At 36.5% G+C, this 24,359-nt stretch overlaps 1 protein-coding gene and 1 pseudogene across 1 annotated transcript in view; one reads left to right on the forward strand and one right to left on the reverse strand.

Moving 5' to 3' along the window:
• FAF1 (Fas associated factor 1) overlaps positions 1–24,359 on the reverse strand; it is a 506,936-nt gene that overhangs the window by 374,924 nt on the left and 107,653 nt on the right. The window lies entirely within an intron of this gene.
• On the forward strand, positions 17,407–18,272 carry LOC112626401 (annotated as a pseudogene).

A 24,359-nucleotide genomic window follows, 5' to 3' on the forward strand; every position in this document is an offset into this window, starting at 1 on the left:
AATGATAGTAGGTTAAATGGATACTCCATGAGAAAAACAAAACTTCAGCCTATCTTATACTAACACAAAATTAACTTTCAATAAATTACAACACTAAATGTAAAAGGTAAAAACAATGCTTCTAAAAGAAACGCAGGAAAACATATTCATGAGCTGAGGTGGACAGATTTCTTTAAAAACAGGATCCAAAAAAACCAAAATCAATAAAGAAAGAATAAACGGAACTACATTAAAATTAGTTATTCTTGCTCATTAAAGACTCATTAAAAGGGCAAAAACACAAGTCACAGAATAGATGATGGTCTCTGCAACACACAACAAAAAGCTTCTATCCAGAAAATATAAAAAACTCTGGTAAATCAACAGGAAAATGACACACAGTTCAACAGAAAAGTAAGAAAAAGATTTGAATGGGCACTCACAAGACAGCATCCCCAAATGGCTTTTAATAATCTGGGAAGTATAATTTAAAACCACAATGAAATGCCTCTAAGTTGAAAATAATGGATTAAAAACAAAAAGGCTGAAAGGTAGTGAGTGGCAAGAATGTAGAGCAACTGGAACTCTCAAACTGCCAGTACAGAGTAGGAGATAGGCTGTACTGACAACCACTTTCATGAAAGCAGTAATGTGATATAATCATAGTGCGGTGAGGGGTGGGTAAGGGAGAGGCATTCCCATGAGGAGCTGTATTTTAAAGACAAAGTAGATGATGGAACCAGGCCAACTTGAAGGGTCTGTTGTGTGGTGCGGTAAAATACACAAAAAAGGCATTATCCTTCCATTTGTTTTTTAATGAGATCTCAGTTTTGCTTTCACAGTATTACCTACTGTGAATACACAATGTACTGTAAACCATAAATCAATTCACCCCCAACAAAGCGACCTCTCATTAGAGTCTAACCTCAACAGTGTTGACAACCATCTGCTGCCTTCCTTAACACATTCCACAAAAGGAAAACAGGCATGTGTGCCAAAGTAGGAAGCTGAGACTGCAACTCAGGATTAAAGGCAGTCAAAGGTAACACCCCTTCCCAAAAGTCCATTTCTCTTTCAGAGCATTCTGTACTTAGTGGAAACATCAGGAAACCAAGAAACTACCTACACACCCTTCTCTTTTTTCCTGTTCCACTTGTTTCTTCTAAATCTGGACAGCTGACATTACATCCTGTTACTGAGCTGCCGATTATTGACAAACCAAGAGCCAGCATTCCAGTTGTTTAAACCTCATGAGCCAAACTGCTTTTGCAAATGAGAAGAATAAGAAAAATATCATTCTAAATCAAAAAGCACTACTAGTTTGAAAGAAATTGTGAGGTTACAAAAGAAATAATGGTTTGGTAATTAGAATCTGGCATGCAGGTACCACCTAAATCTTGGTTTCTTGCTATGTCCCTTTTAGGTTCAGGTGAGCTGGTGGAAGAGAACTGCATCTACATCAGAGACATCTAGATTAAACACAGTATGTCTAACTCTCTCCTCATGACCCCCAGGGTATCATTCTTGTTTCTTTTTGTTTTTGTTTTTTGGGGGTTTTTTGGTTTTTTTGAGACAGAGTCTTGTTGTGTTGCCCAAGGTGGAATACAGTGGCTTGATCTTGGCTCACTGCAACCTCCACCTCCTGGATTCAAGCGATTCTGCTGCCTCAACCTCCAGAGTAGCTGGGACTACAGGCACGTGCCACCACGCCCAACTAATTTTTTTATTTTTTAGTAGAGACGGAGTTTCACCATGTTGGCCAGGCTGGTCTCGAACTCCTGACCTCAAGTGATCCTCCCACCTCAGCCTCCCAAAGTGCTGGGATTACAGGCATGAGCCACTGTGCCCAGCACCACAGGGTATCATTTAAGACGCAGAGACACTGGGGAAAAGGTTGTTCTTACAAACTTTCTATAATAGTTATTAGAGTTAATTCAAATTGACCATTAGATCAATACAGACTGACCATCTCAGCAACTAATACATCGTCTATAAAACATTTCCAACTGTTACCAACCTATATTTTATAATCTGAATAGAATTTGTTATTAGTTTATCAAATAGACTCGCCAGTGTACATTGTGGCTTCCTCCAGGGCTCAATGTTTTGTGTTTTTTTTTAACCAATTCCAATGGCTTCTCATCTCATTTTAAAATAAAAAATAAATACATTTAAAACTTTACTGAAGAACATAAAAAGGAAAGTTGAAAAAATGAGAAGTTATTCCTGACTGCAAAGACTACTAAAATGATGTCAACTGATCCCAAATGAACTTATAAGAATAAAGAAATTCTAGAAGTAATATCAACAGAATCTTTTTTGTAAGCTAAACCCATCTGGAAGAAAAAAAGTTGAAAACAACCAAAACATTTTTGTAAAAGAGTATAATGAAAATATACTTGACCCATCATTTGTAAGTAAACATTATAAAGCTACCTTAAGGAAAACCATTTGAATCTAGTTCAAAAACAGGTTTTAAAAATCACAAAAACAAAAGGAATAGCCCCAAAGAAACCACAGTATATAGAAAAATTCGACATATGCTAAAGGTGACTTGAGTCAGTAGACAAAGCAGGGATTATTTTTTTGAAAGTTCCTAATTAACAAATAATTAGCTGAGAAGTTAAATCACTATTTACATGGTAATAAATACTTAATGTACTCTTTAAGTGCACTCCATGATCCAGTAGCACTTAAGAACCTATGACTTCCTAAGCTACTCTCTTTCCACCCACAGTGTCTTTACACGTGATATTAGCTTTTTCAGCAACTTCCTTGTCTTTCTTCAAGACTTAAATGGTGCAACTTTAGGCCCCTCCAGAACAAATATAGAATCTGTCTTCTGTATTCCTACAGCACCATGCCCAGGCTGTCATATTGTACTGCAGATACTGGTGTCTACATCTGCTTGGGAGCTCCATAACAGCAAAGAATATATCTGCCATCTTTCTCTACACCTTCCTCTTGTACAGTGTTGGGGTTCCTTAAATGTTTGTTGAGCAAATGAATGAATATGATCAAGAGAAAACAAGGTCCCCACTAATAAAGAGTTTTTTCTAATTGCTAGTAGCTTCCTATAGTGGGTTGAATAGTGTGTCTAAAACATTCGTGTCTTTTTCTAAAAATGTGAGCCTTACTTGGAAACAGGATCTTTGTAGATAGAATTAAAGTAAGGATTGGGATTACATAATGTTGGATTATGGTAGATCCTAGATCCCATAAGAGTACCCTTTATCAGAGACAAAAAAAAAAAAAAAAAAAAAAAAAGGACTGAGACACAGAGAATGCAATGTGAAGGGTGGTAATGTGAGCCACTCCCCATCGCTCATATTACCACCTGAGCTCCGCCTCCCGTCAGATGAGCAGCAGCAACCATATTGTTCCTGTAATGAATAGGGTTCATCACAGGAGCATGAACCCTATTATGAACTGTGCATGCAAGGGATCTAGGCTCAGTGCTCCTTGTGAGAATCTAATGTCTGATGATCTGTCACTGTCTCCAATCACCCTCAGATGGGGTAGTCTAGTTGCAGGAAAATAAGTTCAGGGTTCCCATTGATTCTACATCATGGTGAGTTGTATAATTATTTCATTATACATTACAATGCAATAATAATAGAAATAAAGTGGAGAATAAATGTAATGAGCTTGAATCATCCCCAAACCATCCTCTACTCCAGTCCACAGAAAAATTGTTGTCTACAAAACAGTCTCAGGTGCTAAAAAGGTTAGGGACCACTGATTTAGAGGACTACTAGCAGAAAAGACATTAGCATCAGCAGCCTCAACAGCTGTTACCACTGTCCAGTACTGGTACAGTACAGTTCCAGCAGTAGCAACAGGAACAAATTGGTCACTCAGCACTTCGCAGACGTAGTATCAACTTTGATAAAGAAAGATTTCTAGCTCTCTTGATTGCCTGCGCTAGTAAGTGCCAATAGCACCCTCAGAGTACAGACAGTAAAGATGTTTTCTAAAGCTCACTGTTTAACAAATATGAGAGTTTGACAAATACTAAATTTAAGGTGTGCAATTTCAATAATATTAAGAAGAAGACCTTCCTCACAGCGCAAGTCCAAGTGAAGAAAATCCTCAAAACCAAAACTTCACAAACTTGGAAAATGATGAGCAAGTACGGATAGTTATTTGTTTTTACTGAAGGTTCCCAATCTCTTTTCCCTGTCTTTATGCTGTTTCTGACTGATAATCCTCTTTCTGTGTGTTTTAGGGAGCTGTTTCCCCATGTGGGAAAATAACATTTTCTGTGTAAATCTGAAAATAACTATGCCTCTAGTTATAAAGTTCCATTTCTTCCCATCCTCTTTGGAAAATAAGGCAGAAATAAGAAAAAAAATTAAGCTATTTATTTCTCTCAAAATACAATACCTAGTTGTCTGTTTAAGTCAACACAGGCTTCAAATCCTGGAGTCCTTTTTTGCAGGGAAGACAGGATCTGCAGAGAAGATAATCACTCTACTACGCTGTTATGGCCTTTCCCCCCTCCCCCGCTTACACCAACCAAACCTGACATCAACTTTACAATTCTCCAATCCTCTGAACACCAGCTGGGTCTCCAACAATTCAATTCTATTCTGACACTAACTACCCAGAGTTAGTGTCGGACTCTGTAGATTTAAGAGTTCCACAAGATTGCTCTCACTTCAAATGCCAATTCCAAGTATTAGGTTCCCTGGTTACCCACAATGCAGTCCATCTTGGCTACAAATTTGAAGTTTCCACAACCCCCTCCTGAGGTTTGATATTTTGCTGGTTCTCACAGAACTCAGGAAAATGCTTTTTCCTTACCATTACAGGCTTATTATTAAAAAAAAAAAAGAACTCAGGAACAGCCAAATGGAAAAGATACATAGGGTGGTAAGGTGTGTGGGGGCGGGAGTGTGGGAGACAGTGCTTCCATGCACTCTCCAGGTATGCCAACATCTCAGCACCTCACTGCATTCATCAATCTAGAAGCTCTCCAAATCCCGTTGTTTATGGGTTTTATGGAGGTTTCATTACATAGGCACAATTGATTATCATTAGCCACTGGTGATCAACTCAATCTCCGTCCCCTGTCCTCTCCCCAGAGGTTGGGGAGGTCATGCTGAAAGTTCCAAGCTTCTAATCAAGGCTTCATCTTCCTGGCGACTAGCCCCCATCCTGAAGCTATCTAGGGGCCCACCAAGAGTAGCCTCATTAGAACAAAAGACACTTCTATTACCCTTATGGCTCAGGAAATTCCAAGGGTTTTAAGACCTCTGTGCCAAAAATCAGGGACAAAGACCAGATATCTTTCTGTGATACCACATCTGCCCTTACCATTTCAAATTGTAAAGTTTCTTTCACAATTATTTCTCCTTTTCCAAATATTGATCACATTCCAGGCGCTCATGAAACCACATCACTCTCTTAAACGGTCTCTCTGCATTCATCTGGTTTATCCCCTTTGATATGGTTTGGATTTACGTCCTCACCCAAATCTCATGTCAAATTGTAATCTGCAATGTTAGAGGAAGGGCCTGGTGGGAGGCAACTGGATCATGGGGGCAGATTTCCCCCTTGCTGTTCTCATGATAGTGAATTCTCATGAAATCTAGTTGTTTAAAAGGGTGTAGCACCTCTCCCTTCGCCATCTTCTTCCTGGCACCAGCCATGTCGGATGTGCCTGCTTCCCCTTTGCTTTCCTTCCACCATGACTGTAAGTTTCCTGAGGCCTCCCCAGCTATGTTTCCTGTACAGCCTGCAGAACTGTGAGCCAATTAAACTTCTTTATAAATTACCCTGTCTCAGGTAGTTCTTTATAGCAATGCAAGAATGGACTAATACACCCTTCCAACCCATCCTACACATTCTGTCAAAGTGAAACTCATAAGACCACTACCAACATGTCATATCTCTGCTCAAAACCCTTCCCAAGAAATCAGAGTCATTGGGAAAGACAGGTAAGAGGTCAGGAAACACTTAATTCAACCTGCTATTAAGTGGATGATAACTGAGGCCAAGAGACCAAGGCCAAATTACACTAACTTGCCCAGAAGAGTATGGCAAGTAAGTGGCAGAGCCGAAACTAGAAATCAGGTCCCCTAACTACTATTCCAATACTCAGGATGAACAAAATAAATAAATATGAAAGTCACAACAACCTCTATGGAAAAACTGATATATTTTAGCCTCCCTAAGGAAAAGTATATTCATAGTGTGGGGATTAGAAGGAGGTTCATTAATCTCCATTCAATAATAAACATTTACTGAACACTGAATATCTGTGAGGTATGACTTTCAAGGAATTCACAGTATTACAGCAAAAGGCTTGAAAACAAATAGTTATAATGTAGTTCTATAACAGATGTATGCACATGGCAAAGGAAAAATACCTAATACAGCCAGTGAAGGCATTATAAAGACTTCCCTTAGGAACTTACTCTTTGGAGTCTTGAATAGTGAATGCAACAGATAACACAGCAAAGAATGAAAGACTAGGGTAGTAACAATTATAAGGGCAAGCAGTTATGACAGACTAAAGCTTTAATTCCATTTTTCAGTGTGGCTGAAGAGTAGCACAGATGTGTGGAAGTACGGGAAGATGAAAAAAGAAGGCAAAAACTAGATTATATGAAGTGCTTTATTTGCCATTTTCATTCTATCAATGAAGAGAAGCAGTATGACCAGAGTGGGATTTTAGAAAGATCACTCTGTCAACAGCATGGAAGCTTAACTAAAGGAAATAAGGTTGAATACAGAAAAACTGAGTAAGTAGGCTCTTTCAGTAATCCAAACTGACACACAAGCAATGGTAGTGTTATAAAAAGTTAAGAGAAAGATTTAAAAGAAATTTGCTTATGTACATTGGAAAGAATGCAGACTTTAGAAAGTTTAAGACCTAAATTCAAATCCCACAGTCACTGTCTATGAGCTTTGCAACTTAGAACAAATCATTTAACAGGAGGCTGAAGCAGGAGATTCACTTGAACCCAGGAGAGGAGGGTTACAGTGAGCTGACATCGTGCCACTGCACTCCAGCCTGGCAGCCTGGGTCTAGGTGACAAAGCGAGATTCCATCTCAAAAAAAAAAAAAAAAATCACTTAACCTCGTTAAGCCTATTTCTAAATCTCTACTATGAAACTGTAAAATTGGAGACACCATCTAAACACAGTAGCTGTTGAAAGGATTTAATAAGATTCATGAAAATCATCGAACACACAGAACCAGATATTAAATATGTACTTGAAAAACATTAGTTCTCTTCCCCATTTCTTCTCCCCTAGAGCCAATTAGGAAAGAGTATAGTAATTGTCGGATGCCTTCCAGATGTGCGACTGGTCTATTTGGGTAGATCAAGGCACCATTACCAAGGAATAATATAAAGAGGAAAAAAGGAAAAAGTTTGTGGTACACTACATTTAAAATAATCTGTGGGACATCAAGGTTGATAAAGGGAAGACTCCAAGGGTTAGGAGGGAAGTCTGGGCACAAAAGTAGCTAGCTATGTTCTTGGGAATACTTCTCTAAAACTCACACTGTTCATTTGTAAAGTGAGGAAAATACCACCTATCTCGTCTATTTCACAAAATAGAAATAGGATGTACATAAATACTCTCTCTGTACGTAGTTTTTTGGGGGATTTTTTTGTGTGTGGTTTTTGTTTTTTGTTTTTTTGGGTTTTCTTGTTTTTTGTTTCTTGTTTTTGAGACAGGGTCTCACTCTGTTGTCCAGGCTGGAATGCAGTGGTGTGATCATAGCTCACTTTAACTTTAAACTCCTGGGCTCAGGCGATCCTCCCATGTCAGCCTCCCAAAGTGCTGGGATTATAGCATGAATCACCACGCCCGCCATATGTTTTGTAAACTGCAAAACATTCTAAAATCATGAAGCATTATTAAACTGCAGGAAACAAAATAATAAGTATTGAACATATATTCAATAATCTCTTACAAAGGATAATGTTAGAGACAAAAATTGGACCAAAAATAGTAAGTTGCACTGTCCTAATGTTACAGTTCATTCTTTGTGGAGATTTTGTCCCCAGCTTTTTTGTTTTAAAAAATTTCCAGATAGAGAAAACTTGAAAGAAAAGTACAACGAACATCAATGTACCTTTCACATGGATTCAATAATTGTTAATACTCTGACAAGTTTACTTGCATCCTTTCTGGTCAAATACATATACCATTTCTTTCACATTTGAAGGTAAATTGCAACCTTATAAACATACACAATTATGATGTGCCAATTAAAAATAAAACAATTTCGAAAGAAAGTAAATTGCAAGCATTATGACACTCTGTCCCAGCATTAGAATAAGGATATTCTCTTTATAACCACAATATCATTATCAAAGTCAAAAAAATTAATATTGACTCTATATTGCAACTACAAAATAGTACATATTTGAATTCTTTCAATTCTTCCAATTGTCTCTTTATAAGTGTATGTTATGTCTTTTTTTTTTTTTTTTTTTTTTTGACAAAGTGTCGCTCTTTTTTCCCCAGGCTGGAGTGCAATGGCACGATCTCTGCTCACTGCAAGTTCCGCCTCCTGGGTTCAAGCCATTCTCTTGCCTCAGCCTCCCGAGTAGCTGGGACTACAGGTACCCACCACCACGCCCAGCTAATTGTTTGTATTTTTAGTAGAGAAGGGGTTTCACCGCGTTAGCCAGGATGGTCTTGATCTCATGACCTCGTGATCCGCCCATCTCGGCCTCCCAAAGTGCTGAGATTGCAGGCATGAGCCACTGCACCCAGCCGGATGCTCCTTTATACAATGTGTCCCTTAAAAACACAAAGCACCTCTATCATCCCTTAAAAAACAAAATCAAATCATAAAGGCATGCACAGCTTTTTAAACATATTTTGGTATACCACAACAGGATGGTTTTATGGACTGAACCATCTGGGGTAAAGCCTGCAGATACCATCAGATGGTAGATATTTCTTTAAAAAATAAAATACAATGAAGAATCTATATTTGAGGATATTCATCAACTGATATTTTCAAAGCTCCGAATTGTTTAACAAAACATTTTATCCTATGAAACTCATGTAAACTATAGGATTAACATAAAATATTACATTAACTTATAATTTTACATGTTAATGTAAAATTTTACATGACTTTTAATTTTACATATTAATGTAAAAGTGTAAGTTATAAATATATAATTATATATAATTTTATATAAGCTATGTTTTGTTATAAATATATATAATTTTACATTAACAAGTTTGCATGTAGAATTATAAATTTAAAATATATATATTTTATATAATTATAAAAATTAAATTATAAATACACATTATTCTGCAATTTTTCTAGAAAATATCTGTGACAATCAGCTGCTCCCACAGACATTACTGGGTTTTGCAAATATAAACATTCTAAATAATGTAATTTCCTCTCAGAGAAATAACATGCAGAGGATTTTATTTTGAAAATTCCTTAAATGTGATAACTATAAAGAATACATCACTATTACTATTAGATTTAGTAATAACTCTTTCAAAATTGTAACAATAAAAGTATCCAAATCAGATTCAAATTTAACTCCGACCAATCCATCAGATGGTGTTCTTTCTACACTAACACTGGAAGCTGAATATATGTTTCCAGTATTCACTATCAAATTATAAACACCTAAGATCAATCAATGTTTGTGATAAAAACACAAGGGAGAAAATATCCAACTTAGCTGTGCTACCAGGCACACCTATGACCTCAGGTACTGCTTTTTTTGATGTGATCGGAGCACAAAGAATTCTACTGCAAGAAGCAGAGGAGTTTTATTCATAAAAAGAAATATGTATTTATTATATTTCTTACCCTGCTGCTTGCTTAATGACTGCATTTTTTATTGGCAACTGTGCAAGAAACGCAGAAAAAAAGGAGTTCATTTCAATTCTACTATTATTTGTATAAACAAGAAAAAAAATCAAGCTTCTGCCTACTTATGACATGCATTTGCTTGCGTTAGTTTATAATGGTGACACCAACACCAAGCAAATGACTACTATCAAATGGCCACGCGCTCCAAGTTCACATACTCTCGCTAAAAATTCGCAATATTTGTTTGATATGCAAAGAAGTCTGGTATTAATAGACTTTAGTCTTGTTTCATATTTATAAATTACTATTTCTCCAGGTGCTTTATTCAACCAGAATTTCATAAGGCCATGATCGCTAATAATAGCCTGACAAGAGAAAAAGATGTCAGTAAATAAAAGTAATAAAGAAAGGGCCTATATACTCTTGATTGGATTTTGCTAATTCCAACATTTTATGCTTTCACAGGAAGCAAGAGTGAGGAATTCTACACAAGGAGACTTATGACCTGTCAGGTCCTTATAATACCTATTTCAAGATGGCTACAAACCTGTTTAACCTTCAATACCAGAAAATAGTTTGACAAAAACTAGTAATTGAAAAAGGAGAGAGAAAAATATCTGGATATGCCACACTGAAAACAAATACATTACAAATCAGATTCTACTACAGCCATCCCAAGATACTTAAAAAAGAATAAAAGAAAAAGAATTTCAAAAAGCTAAGGCTTTTCAAATTTAATCAACTTCCAAACATACAAAGCATAGTTTCTAACTCCTTATACTTCAATACTATGAACAAACACATTCCTCAAAGCCATAGCATAATATCTCTGTATATCTAACTGATGTTCAAAAAGGGACAAGGCAATTTAATAAGGAAGGAATAATCTTTTCAAAATTGGTGCTAAAAAAACTGAATATCCATTTGGCAGAAAAAATAAAAAAACTTCAAATCTACACTCACATCATACACAAAAATTACCTCAAAATGTATCATATACCTTAACATAAAAGCTAAAAACTGTAAAATTTCTAGAAGAAAACATAGGAAAAAATCTTTATGGCCTTGGTTAAGGAAAGGATTTCCCACAGAGGACAAGAAAGTATAAATAATAATTCGTAAATTGAATTTTATTCAAATTAAAACCTTTGACTGTCAAAAGACCCCACTAAGAAAATGAAATGGCCAGCCACATACCAGAAATGTGTTTATTCTACAAATACATGACAAAAGACTAGTATCCACAATATATGAAGAACTTCTACAACTCAGTAAGAAGAAGAAAATCTAAATATTTTACAAAATCTACAAAAGATTTTAATAGATACTTCACCAAAGGAAAAAAAAAATAGATGGCCAGTAAGAATACAGGAAGATTTATAAAGAATCTTTCTGTGACAATGGAAATGTTCTATACACTGCTAAAGGTATTAAATACACAGACATATAGAACTGTCAAAAAACATCTAACTATATACTTTAGATTTATGTATTTCACTTTATAAACATTATAACTAATAAAAGTATTCCATAATGACCAGTGTTAGCAAAGACCACACTGTTATCTATATACTGGTATACTTCTCAGGCACAACCAGGTAATTCATATTAAATTTGACTAAGTAATTTCACTTTTAGGAATTTATCCCAAGAAAATTGTCAGACAAGTAAATATAAGAGTATTTACTACATCATTGTTTTACTTATGGTAGAGAAAATTACAGAGCCTACATTTATATTAATAGATTATATAAATTATAACATATCCCATAATGAAATACCACTCAGTCAAGAAAAAAATGATCAAATGGGTTACTGAAGTTAAGACTGGTACTGATGCCACATATTACTGAGACTGGAAGTCCATCAGGACCCAGTCCCTTCACACATGAATGCTATTATTTGATAAATATAGCTAACAGTGAACACAAACTGTAAGAGTGGTAACAGTAACCTTACATTCCAACAATAGCACTACTATGGCCAAAGATTTGGCGCAGCAATGGCTCCACTACAGCACTAAGAACAAGACTTAAAAGAAGTTGCAACAACAGCACAGGATAGTGAATGAAAAAGATCCTTGCTGATACTGATTCCTAAATCTGCTTGACACATATATACAAAATTTTGTCTTCAACATTTATATATTTTCTCTCATCTACAGGCTTCAAAATTTTTAAGATATTTGTGACCCAAAAGAGTTTAAGATAAATTAGCATGTATGTACACATGCTTATATATAATCACAGGAAGAAAAAAAAGACTAGAAGGAAACATACCAAAGTGCCAAAAGTTGTAGTGTAAGATGGTGACTTTCTCCTTTGTGTTTCCATATAGTTTTAAATTTTTCAATAATATCCATGTATGTTCATGCATTAAAACAAAATACATTAAAAAAAAAATACCAGTAAACTCAGAAGAAATATAGGATAAACCAAGCCTTTTTTTCCCATTTCTTTCTTTGCCTTTAGGGTTGTAGTAAAAAGGAAGATAAAGGCCTAGGCCTTTGACTAGCAAAGAAAAGAAAGATATGATGTTATCTGAAAAACAACATTTTGAAGTGGCCAATCTGTTAACATGGTAAGAAATGAAGATAACTGTAAAAAATAAAAAGCCAGATAGTAAAATTTTTTAAAGTTATTAAGGTAAAAAGAAAAACCCAGATATGGGACATAAAATTTTTAACGAGATCAATTAAAAGCATGGCCTGAATAAATTAATGATTCCAAAACTTCACTTTAACTATCAGTTTGTTTCCTTTCCATCAACCTTCATACCAGTTGCTAAGCAATAGCTGCCTAAGTGCTGGACTGTTATACTTCCTGACTAACTAGGAATGCTGGATCATTACATTTCCAGACTAAGAGTTTTGGACTCTGTTACACTTCCTGACTGACCAGGAATGCAAGGGCCTCATTATACTTTCTAACTTACTTAGAATTCTGAACTTTATTTCTCCTTACTGACCAAAAATTTAAGACTCTGTTATACTGTAAGTATATTAAGAGTCATTACCCTAAGCAGGAGTGTTGGATCCTCACTAACTAGGAGTACTAACACTTTCACATTGACTAACTAAAACCAATACTTTCATTCTCATGTAAAAACTCTAGATTTTGAGTTCCTAGGTGGATACAGCCCAAATGGTGAAAGGGAGGTAGGTAGATACCAAGAAAAAGAGCCAAGAGTCTGGGTAATTACTTCCCTGAATCAATAATTAGTTTTTAGCTTGCCATTTGAGGTCTATATTAAGAGAACACCATTTTGTAATCCAAACCAGTATAATTTTAGATCATTCTTAAGCATGTATTTTAATATTACATGCATTACTGAAAAAATCATTTTTGGATTATGAATTATCAAACTAAAATATTCTTGCCACACACAAAATTCTTGTCTACAAAGTCGTATAAAACCAGACCCCTACCTCTGCTTAGTCTTCTCTTCTAAGCACACTCCTTTGCTCACTATACTCTAGCCACATTAGATTTCTACCTCTTTCTCCAACACGTCTGCTCTCACCTCGGGGCCTTTGTGTTTGCTTTTCCTTCTGTTTTCACAGTGCTTTTTCCTCAGATCGTCACCTGGCTGGTTCCTCATTCTCACATTTCAGCTAAAATGCTACCCCATAAAATAACCCTACCTGACTCTACAATATAAAATAATCCCCTCTATATCTTTAGTCATGCTATTCTACTATTCTATTTGGTTTTCTTCGTGATATTTATCATATTATAAAATTACACTGTATATTTATAAATTTACTTTTGCAGATTATCTGACTCCCATCTGCTCAAGAATATAAAATCCAATAAGACTGGATTTTGTCTTGTTCACTGCTACATCCCCTGTGCCTAAAACAGCGCTAGCACATAGTAAGGGACTCAACATAATATTTGAATTCATACATAATAAGAGAATGAGATAAACTCATTTTGGACTTACTAGCTTTATAAACTATCATGGCAGGTGACAGAAATAGAGATGTTACCGAATGCCAACTATCTTTCTCTAAAACTAAAACCTAAATGTGCTACTTCAACATTCTACTAGTGATCACAGAACTGATTTTTTTTTAATATTGAGAGCTATGTGTCACATATTGATAAGAGGGTTTGCCTATGGTTTCTGACCTAATTCTTTTTCTTCATTTTATGGACATATAATAGCTGTATATATTTATGGAGTACATATGATATTTTGATACAAGCATACAATGTACAATGATAAAATCTGGGTAATTGGGATATCCATCACCTCAAACATTTATCATTTATTTGTATTGGGGACACTCCAAATCTAGCTATTTAAATATATACAATAAATTATTGTTAATTACAGTCAGTCTACCGTGCTACAGAACATCAGAACTTATTCCTTCTATCTATTTTTGTACACATAAACCAACCTCTCTTCATCCCCCACTCCCTACCACCCTTCCAGCCTCTGGTTACCACCATTCTGTTCACTACCTCAATGAGATCAACCTTTGAAAGCTCTCACATATAAGAACATGCAATATTTGTCTTCTGTGCCTGACATTTCATTTAACAGAATGTCCTCCAGTTCTATCCATGTTGCTGTAAATAACAGGATTTCATTCTTTTTAAGGCTGAATGATATTCCATTGTGTGTGTGTGTGTGTGTATTGCATTTTCTTTAATTCATTCATCCTTTGATAAACACTTAGGTTGATTCCACATCTTGGCTATTGTGAACAGTACTGCAATAAGCATAGGGGTGCAGATATCACTTCAAAATACTGATTTCCCATACTTTGAATATATTCCAGCTGTGAGAACTTCTGGGTATGTGGTAGCTCTTTTCATTTTTTGAGGAACCTCCATACTGTTTTCCATAATGGCTGTACTAATTTATATTCCCACCAACAGGGTATAAGTGTTCCCCTTTCTCTGCATCCACCAGCATTTGTCATTTTCTGTCTTTTTTATAGTAGCCACTTTAACTAGGGTGAGATGATATCTCATTACAGTTTTGGTTAGCATTTCCCTGATAATTAGTGATGGTTAGCATTTTTTCATGTATCTGTTGACCATCTGTATGTCTTCTTTTGAGAAATGTCTATTCAGATCATTTGCCCATTTTTTTAAATCATAGTATTTGTTTTTCTACAGTTGAGCTGAATTCCTTATATATTTTGGATTTTAATCCCCTGTCAGGTGAATAATTTGCAAATATTTTCTCCCATTCTACAGGTTGTCAATTACAACTGATTTTTAAGATGCTTTGAAACAAACATGGCTACAGGGAGAAATATGTGTACATGGCAGATACTCAGATATTCACTTTTTCCTGCTAAACCTGTACATAATTCCATAAACCTTAATATACTGCTCGAGGCAGACACTATTAATGGCCTTTGCGCACAGCAAAATATAACTGAACAGAACTGATTTAAGTGTTAAAACTGTTTGTCATCTCTAGTATACTGGAATCTGAATCTAGAGCCCAAAGACCTGGGCTCCAAGTTTTTGTCCCACAGCAGTGTCAACATAATGATGGAGCCAAGAAACTGATTCAGGAAAAATGAATACAAAGAATCTGGAAGACAATGTGAAGGTGGTAGCATCAATAAATTAGAGATGCGACTGTGCTTCAAGTATTTTCCAAGTCAGGTTACTGGTATGAGATGGTGTGAGAAAAGAGGGGTACCTGAAAATAAGATTATAAAGGAGGTGGCAGTGATTGGTAATGATAAAGTTTTGGTCAAGATTATAACAGAGGGTGCCCTGAGCAAGATAAATGTTTGAAAAGCTGTGTGGAAGAAAAGGTTTTAAGTACCAAGGAACAGCGATTCCAAATAAAGGCTTAATAAAAGAAAAATAAAGGTTTAATAAAATAAAAGGTACAGAAATGTAAAATGTGGTGGGACTTCCAGCTAACTTAAGTCAACAGTGACTGCTTACTGTCATCCAATATCTCCATCTGTCTCAGTTATCAATTTATCGACTCTCAGATCCAAAAGCATCCTTCAATTATGTTCTGATTTAAGAAAAAAAGAAAAATCTCTTTAGATATCTCTCTCCTTTAAAGCAAGCATGATATTAACCTTTCTCTGTAAAAGGCACTGGAAGGACACTGCAGAAGAAAGATGTTCACCTGTAGTTTCTGGCTGCAACTTGGAAGCCAGCAGTATGAGCGTGAGGATATCCAGGTATTCTCAGCCATGGGTTCAGAACACCCTCTCTCTGCAACCTTGCAGTCTTAGCCTACCAATAACCTTTGCATGGCCTTCTCAACATGCAAACAAGTGTTCAAAGGCCTCCTGTCCACCCACTAGGACTCTGACTTCCTCTGTAAAACCCTGCACACATCCTGCCTGTGGTTAGAGGGTTAGCACCAGGCTGCTGCTCCTGCAAATTGCCCACCCCCATGTGCAGTCTGTCCATGCACAGAGGGACCCCACACTCTCTGCAAGCCCACTGTGTACCTACTCTTCTGCTTGCTGATTGGCTTCCCCACCTGCACAGAAGATGCTAACTGCTTGTCTAGTGACTACAAACCAGGACTAGCCTGGTGTAGCCAAACCAGTGAACATCTTTTCTATTCGGTAAGCTGAACTACATATTCAGCAAGATGTGAATCCCTTCTAAGTTTGCCCTTCCTTAGGACAATTTCTTGGGAGAAATTTCCTGGGAGAAATAAATCTCAAACGCAACCCAACTCAAAATTATACTCAAACTCTTAGCACACATAAAGGGAGACTCATGGCCAGGCACGGTGTCTCACGCCTATAATCCCCGCACTTTGGGAGGTCAAGGCAGGTGGACCACCTGAGGTCAGGAGTTCGAGAACAACCTGGCCAACATGATGAAACCCCGTCTCTACTAAAAATACAAAAATTAGCTGGGCGTGGTGGGGCACGCCTGTAATCCCAGCTACTCAGGAGGCTGAGGTAGAAGAATCACTTGAGCCTGGGAGATGGAGGTTGCAGTGAGCCAAGACTGTGCCACTACTGCATTCCAGCCTGGGCAACAAGAACAAAACTGGGAGAGGAAAGGAGAGGAGGAGGAGAGGAGGAGGAGAAGAGGAGGAGAGGAGGAGAGGAGGAGAGGGAAAGGGAGAGGGAAGGGAAGGAGAGGGAAAGGGGAAGGGAAGGGGAAGGGAAGGGGAAGCGAAGGGGAAGCGAAGGGAAAGGAAAGAGGAAAGGAAAGAGGAAAGGAAAGGAAAGAGGAAAGGAAAGAGGAAAGGAAAGGAAAGAGGAAAGGAAAAAGGAAAGGAAAAGGAAAGGAAAGGAAAAGGAAAGGAAATGAAAGGAAAAAGAAAAGAAAAGGAAGGAAAGAAAGGGAGACTCCTTTCGAGGCATAAAATCTATTTGCCTTTGTCTATACTACGCTATATACGATGTACAGCTTTCAATAAAAATTACAAAGCATACCAAAAAAAAAAAAAAGTACATTTGCAAGTGACAAGCTGTCATCAGAAACAGACTGAGGGGGCCCGGGGTCATGTGGCTGGAGCGTGCTGTTGCTGTCTGGGAGACGTCAGGCCTGGCCACCTCCAGGTCCCCGCCGTCCCCGCCATCCTGCCCCTTCATGTCCTGGGAACAAGCTCGCTTCCAAGCCGCACTCATCAAGCCTCTGGGCATGCCCCGCTATGAGCTGGCTTTAATCCTGAAAGCCATGCCGCAGCCAGACTGTTGCTGCTTTGAAACATAGGATAGAGGCTTCGATAGACAGAGGAGCAATAGGAACTTGGAAAACCTAGGTGAACGGGCACTTCCTTGTAAGATCTCCACCCACAAGTCTGTAATCCCAGCACTTTGGGAGGCCGAGATGGGCGGATCACGAGATCAGGAGATCGCGACCATCCTGGCTAACACAGTGAAACCCCGTCTCTACTAAAAATTACAAAAAACTAGCCGGGCGAGGTGGCGGGCGCCTGTAGTCCCAGCTACTCGGGAGGCTGAAGCAGGAGAATGGCCTAAACCCGGGAGGCGGAGCTTGCAGTGAGCTGAGATTGCGCCACTGTACTCCAGCCTGGGCGACAGAGCGAAACTCCGTCTAAAAAAAAAAAAAAAAAAAAAAAATCTCCACCCACAATCAGTGGCACAACAGAGGAAGGTATTTCCTGGTGGATTTTTATGCACCAACCACAACTGTTGAAAGCATGATGGAGCACTTGTCTCCAAACATAGATGTGATTAGACCAAACACTGTCAAACATCCTCTGACCCAGGAACTAAAGGAATGTGAAGGGATTGTCCCAATCCCACTTAAAGGAAAATTACACTCCACAAAGAAGAGGAAGAAGTAAGGAGAGTCACCAGGGATTAGCCTTATATTTAATCCCTTCACATTTGAGCAGCATGGATGAGAAGAAATAGTTTGCAAGCCTGGCCTTTATATAAGAGTGTATTGCAGGTGCTGTTTGATTTTTCTAAGATATTTTTAGCCCTTGATCCCCTTTGCTGAGAGAGGTGAGGAACTGCTCACTGACAGCTTCTCTGTAATTTGTGGCACCAGCGATCATTCTTGATTTTGTTTTCATTAGTGCCATTTGTCAGTGAGGACTTTTCCCCTTACAACAGTAACACCATTTTGAAGAGCAAAACTTGTAATACCAACCAGGATTGTGAGCTAGTCATTCAGACTCCATAACCATGCAGAAATAAAAATTGAAGACTAATGTATTAATTATATGGGCAATTTTGCTTTGAGTAATAAACTTGATTTTAGAAATTAAAAAAAAAAACTGAGATAGGACACAGATGTTAGAACGGGAAATTTTAGATGACTATGATTAATATGTGAAAGGCTCAAATAGAAAAAACAGACAACACCTAAGACCAGATGGGTAATTAGAGCAAAGAAACATAAACTTAGCTTGAAATTTTAAAAAAATACTGTAACAGAGATGAAGACTGTCCACAACAGGCTCATCAGTAGAACTGACACAGTCAAGGAAAGAATAAGTGAAATTGAAGATAGAGCCATAGAAATTACTAGAGCTACAGAAATTACTCAAACTGAAACACAATGAAAAGAACAAACAAAAACTGTAGAACAAAAAACAAACTATTTAATATATGCATAGTCAGAATCTTAGGAGAGAGAAAGAAAAGAAAAAAATAACCATGAATTTTCAAAACCAACTAGAGGGAGCTGGTGGGCTCACAACATTGTGAATACACTAAATATCCCTGAATTGTACGTTTTAAAATGGTTAACTGTATATTATATAAATTTCTCCTCAATAAAAAAGAAAAATATTTCAAAATCACAGATCCAAGAGCACCAACAGCACCCAAGGCTATAAGGCTTTAGAAACACACATACACACACACACACACACACACACACACACACACGCACACACACCTCTAGGCATATCATATTCAAACTATGAAAAACAAACACAAGGAAAAGTCTTTAAAAAGGCTGTCAACAAAAAATCCCATATCCAGTGAAAGCATCTTTCAAAAATGAAGAAATAAAAACTTCCCCAAACAAAAAACTGAGAATTTATTGCCAACAAATGTACTCTACAAGAAATGCTAAAGTAGTTCACCCAGAAAGAATAGTATGCCAGACAAAAACTTAAACTTATACCAAAAAAATAATTTTAAAAAACCACTGGAAATAAAACAAATGATAATAAAATTAAATTAAATTAACTTTCTCCCTGTATTTAATTGCTGGAACAGATAACTGACTACCAGAAGTAAAAACAGTAGCAAAATATTATGTTTCCAGCATATGCAAAAGTAAATTGCATGACAAAAATACAAAAAAAGTGCGAGAAGAATTGGAAATACAATGCTGTATAGGGCTGTTAAATGAAGCAGTATTACTACCTAACTGTAGATTCTGTCTGATTATATTGTAAAACCTAGGATAACTACTAAAAATAATTTTAAGAGATATAATTATGCCAATGGAGAATAAAAAATTCACTGGCAAAAGTTTAATATGAAACAGGATATTTGCATAGTTTCAAAATATTTCCCACAAGATACTTACTAATTACAAAGGGAAGCATGGTAACTCTCCATTGGAGAAAACTGGGAGACACTATCTTAACCACATGTCAAAGTTAACAGCACTAGTAATAACATATACTGATATCACGTACCTCCTGTTACACTGAGAAAAATACAAAATCACACCTGTGATACTCTTTCCAAGAATGCATAAACTCACTCTCTCATGAAAAAACATCAGACAAACTCAAACTGAGGAACATAATCCAAAATACCTGATCAGTAATCTCTCAAAGTGTGAAGGTCATGGAACAAGGAATGGCTGAAGAACTAGCACAGGTTGGAAGAGGCTACACAGACGTGACAACTAAATGCACTGTGGACATTAAATGTGATCTTGAACCAGAAAAAGCACATTAGTAGAAAATCTAGTAATAGTCAAATAAGGTCAGTAGTTTAGTTAATAATATTGTACTAGGGCAGACATGGCGGCTCATGCCTCTAATCCCAGAACTTTGGGAGGCCGAGGCAGGCAGACCACGAGGTCAGGACTTCGAGACCAGCCTGGCCAATATGGTGAAACCCCACCTCTACTAAAAATATCAAAAAAAAAAAAAAATTAGCCAGGATTGGTGGCACATGCCTGTAATCCCAGTTACTCAGGAGGCTGAGACAGGAGAATCGCTTGAACCCAGGAAGCGGAGGTTGCAGTGAGCCAAGATCGCACCACTGCACCACAGCCTGGGCAACAGAGTGAGACTCCATCTCAAAAAAAAAAAAAAAAATTAAAGAAAAGAAAAGAAAATTACCAATAGCACTATGCCAATTGCTGTGTACTGTATTTATAAGATGTTAACATCAGCAGAAGTTTGAAAAAGGGTATTGAGAGCTCTACACTATTTTGCAATTTTTCTGTAGTTCCTTTACATTTTTAGATATCCTTGCATTCTAAACACACTGCTATCACTCATTATACATTTTAACATATTCATCCTCTGTGCAGTAAATAAATTACTAACAAAAAAATAAGTCCAAAAATTCAAGCATAGAACTTGTGAGAGTGCTACTGGACTTGCCATACTCCTAAAACATAGACTATATTTTAGTTTATACAGACTATGTAGACTATAGTCTACTTTATAGAATGACTGACTATATAGACTACTAACCTCTAGACTATATAGACTACTAACCTCTAGAACTATACGTCAGTTTTGGTATCCGTAAAACATAATAAATATCCTTGTAAAAAAAAAAAAAAAGTCAAAATGCCAACATTTTGGTAACAACATAGCATTATATTAGAGCTACTTAAATACCTTCAAAGACATCTACATAGCCGCTAGTCATGGCTTTATTAAAGGTATCATATAGGTATCATATAATGCTTTTCCCCAGCTATATCTATGAATCAAAGTGTACATTTATCAATACAGCTCTTCCTTACACACCCTAGCTGGAAATCATTTAAATCCTTTCAACAATACACATTCTCTTTAAATGTAGAATTGTGTGTGTGCATGCGCACAGGCACGTACACTTGGGTGAGGGAAAGAGGCAATAAAATAGTGTCAGGTGTCCCCACTGAGAGAATAGTCTGTTAAGGAATAAAAGGGATAAGACTTCAGGTCAGCTTTAAAGGAAAGATGAAATTTGGACAGTTCCTGAAGGGTTAGGAGCTACGAAAAAAAAAATTGAATGGTTAACAAGAAATAGAGGAAAACATCCAAGGGAGACCTATAATAGCAAAAACTTAAGAGGTAGAAATATATATGGCATATCTGAGAATATAGGCTAACTAGCTGGATTACAAAGCTATACATACTTCAGGAGTTACGGAAACTCATTCATGATGAAGAGCAGGGGTTAAATGCTAGAGCTTTCAACATTAAGCTAAAGAGGAAAGCTCAAATTCAGTAACAGAGGCCTTTAAAGAACAATTCCACTATTCAGTTTCCTGTAACTAAAGCAGATGTATGTACACAAAGATTAATCTTAGAATGCCTTGGAATCTGAAGAATTACATTTACCACATAGATAAATTTTAAACTTGGCTCTTTAAGATATAGAGTATGTGTTTGAGAGAAATTGAGTACATGCACAAGAGATAAAGAAGTATTTAGATGAGTGTAATTTAAAAACATAAAATATTAAAAAATAACTAAAGCATCAAATTAAATCAAATCCAAAAACAGATTATTAAAAGATAAAAAAATGAGAACCTGGCAGGTATAAGTAGGAAATAGAAATTTTATACATGAATACTTTAATATTTTACTTAAAGATATAGAAGTATAACTAGAAATTTTAAGAAATTATATTACCATTAAATAGCAAATTTTTTAAAAAACTGACAGTATGAACAGGAATTTTAACTGCCATATTATTTTTTCTTTTCCAAGTACACACTGATTTATGTCAGCTGATTCTTGAAACTAGCAGGAAGAACTGCCAAGTCATCATATTTACAGATGTGCTACACCATTGATTTTGCTACAATGATATTTGGTTTAAACTTCCAGTAATAGAAATAAATTAAATCAAGCTAACTTGTAGGTTAGTAAGCTTTAAAAAATATCAAGTACACAGTGCATCTGATTGATATGAACAATCCTAAAAATGGAGCAATTTACATTTTTCTTTTTCTTTTTTTTTTTTTTGAGACAGAGTCACACTCTGTCACCCAGGCTGTCGTGCAATGGTGCGATCTCAGCTCACCACAACCTCTGCTTTCCAGGTTCAAGCGATCCTATCTCAGCCTCCTGAGTAGCTGGGACCACAGGCATGTGCCACCACGCGGGGCTGATTTTCGTATTTTTTGGTAGAGACGAGGTTTTGCCACATTGACTAGGCTGCTCTCAAACTAAGTGACCCACTCGCATTGGCTTCCCAAAGTGCTGGGCCTATAGGTGTGAGCCACTGCACTGAGTCTAAATTTTTATTTTCTTTTAAACGTCCAAGTCGTAAGTAGCATATGCTACTTCTTTCAGAATTAGCATAAAGCCTTTAAATTGGTTTTCCAGCTGTGAGCTGAATCCCTATTTCATTTAGTTTACTTTATAAAACATACATTTATACTGTCAATTTACATAAGTAATACTAGCTATCAAAAAACAGTAAATATTAGCCACGTTTCCAAACTGCATTCAACCATGAGCACCAGCATATTCTGCTAGATGATTAACACGACACATTTTTAGTGGGTCCTAAAGCCTCTGAACTGTTGTCTACCGTAGATTTTATAAAGCAGATGTTTCTTTCTTGCAATAAAGTAATTCTAGAACTAGATTATATTTATAGGAAAAGTGATACAACAGGTAGAGCAAGATCCAATGCAGAAATAAGCAAAAGGTAAAACTGCAATCAAGAAAAATTGTGAACCTCAAAAGGTTTCAATTTGATCAGGCAAACCAATGTGAGTTTAGTAAATTGAGAATTTCATGTTTCTAAAAACTGAGATTTTCCTCGGAAAGGTAAAAAAAAAAAAATTCTTTCATACCTATTTAATTACAGTTTGGCAGTGTTTTATCACCCTAAGTTTTCTCCTGAGAATCAGAACTGATAAAAACTTTCAAATAGGTTAGGCTATATAATGAGCTTTCCTTATAGTAGAATGGCACAACCAAATATAAATAGGAAAGAAAAAAAGATTTGTATGACATGCTTAGAAAAAAACTGCAAAGAAAAGATTCATGAAAAGTATTTCTCAAAAAAGTCACAATAGGTAGAGTTCATGTAATTTTACTAGTTAGATATTAAAACTAGCCTTTCTTATTCCTTGGGTGTCTGGGTTATCCCGCTCTTTCCTCAAACCTTATGTTTGCCAGACAAGGAAAAGTAATATCATCAAGAGTCAGAAGTCTTAACAGCAAAGACGTTCAAATATCCAAATGAGAAAGAACAGACCTAAAAATAAGCTTGCTAATAATAAACTCAGTCAGTCAAGTATTCATTAGGCAATTACTATGTGTCACAGACAAAATTAATAAGAACCACAATTCCCTTCCTCTAGAACTGAGAATCTATGTGACAACAAAGCAGAAACGTATTTAGAGTAAAGCACCACTATGTGATTACAGCCAAAGCTCAACATGACATTATTTATAAGTGGTAGGAAGAAAAAAACTAGTACAGAGAATAATAGCATACTAGGTAGGGAAAATGTGATAAGTAATCTTAAAATGTGGTTTACCGCTATGACAATTCCTCATGAACTGACAGGCCTGGGTTCAAAACTCTATCCCTTAACAGCTATATGAGCTTGGACAGTTTACTTAACTTCGTTAGCCCTCAGTTTCTCATCTATATAATAAAACTAACATTTACCTATTTACTTTTGGGGACTGCTGTGAGGATTGAGTGAAATAATGTAAGTGTATCACTTGACATGATGCCTAACACAAAATAAACCCTCAATTAAAGAAGAGACAATAGAAGATGGAATGGTTGTCAGGTTAAAAACAGAGAAATTGAAAAATTTTGTAAATAATGCGTTGTAGAAAGAAGCAGAAATTGATATGATGAGCTATTCGTTCACAGTAACTTATCTTTTGTTATAGCAAGCATCTGTGCAAATATAAACCAGTGTCTGATGGCCACTGATGAAGGGCAGTGCTC

Source organism: Theropithecus gelada, chromosome 1 (assembly GCF_003255815.1).
Source record: "Theropithecus gelada isolate Dixy chromosome 1, Tgel_1.0, whole genome shotgun sequence".
NCBI lineage: Eukaryota > Metazoa > Chordata > Mammalia > Primates > Cercopithecidae > Theropithecus > Theropithecus gelada.